A 1024-nucleotide genomic window follows, 5' to 3' on the forward strand; every position below is an offset into this window, starting at 1 on the left:
CCGCCAGCCCTTCCCTTTGAAGTGACTCTTGTCGGGGTTATTTATAGCGTCAGGAAAGAGATTGTAAAGCAGAGGCTGGGCTCACACCAGCCCGTGTCTTTCCTCACTGAGCTGAAGGGCACTTTACAGGATGGTACAAACGTGCTGTTCTGGCCCCCCATGCAGATCCTGGGGCAGCCCTGGGGCACCAACATGGGTATTCTGATCCTGATATTCTGAGGACAGGAGCCAGGCAGGGTGAGAACCAGAGGGAAACATTTGGAAACAAGAACTGGCAGCCGAGGGCTCTACACAAAACAAGCAAAGGGCAGAAGGGAGCAACACCCGAGGCAGGCAAGCTGCAATGTAAAAGGGGGAATATTTTAGGCTTGATTTGGGTGGACAACCTGCCAAGCTTGGAGGGGAACCGATGGTGTTCAGAGGAATTAATCTGCTGATGCTCTCTAGCAAAGCAGAGCTTCCCATCACCTCCTCCATGTCCCACTGGACATGGGGCGCCAGACAGAAAACCCCCTTGGTGGGGAACAGTCTCCCCAGTCTATGCCGCAGAGCAGCTCCAAGCCACGCGGCAAGGAAACAAAGCCTCTTTCTGTTCTTTGGGAGCAAGGGAGGCTCAACTCTCCCAATTTTTCTGAGCACAACATACAATATTTTATCCTCCAGGGTGACATGCAGGCTCTGCTGAGCCCCTGCCTGTCCGCCTGTCTGTCCTTTGATCCCCTTCTTGAGTGCACACAGCAGCAAAGCAGCACGGGGCCCACTGTGGTGCACACTCATTAAAACCTGGACAGCAAATTGGTCGCTTAAAATCTGGCTCCCTTGTGGCTCTTTTGCTGTCATTTACACATTTTAAATGAAGATTTTGCGTGCAGTCTGTGCTGGAAATTACTGGCAGAGAAAACTCATATTCATCTCCCGCCCAGTCTCCGTTTCTGAGAGCTGGAAGAAATAGATCTTTTGGGAGCAGGTTAAAGTGAGCACAAGCTGTTTCTCCTCCACCAGACAAACCCTTGGAGGGCCCGGT

This window comes from Patagioenas fasciata, chromosome 8 (genome assembly GCF_037038585.1).
Source record: "Patagioenas fasciata isolate bPatFas1 chromosome 8, bPatFas1.hap1, whole genome shotgun sequence".
Taxonomy (NCBI): domain Eukaryota; kingdom Metazoa; phylum Chordata; class Aves; order Columbiformes; family Columbidae; genus Patagioenas; species Patagioenas fasciata.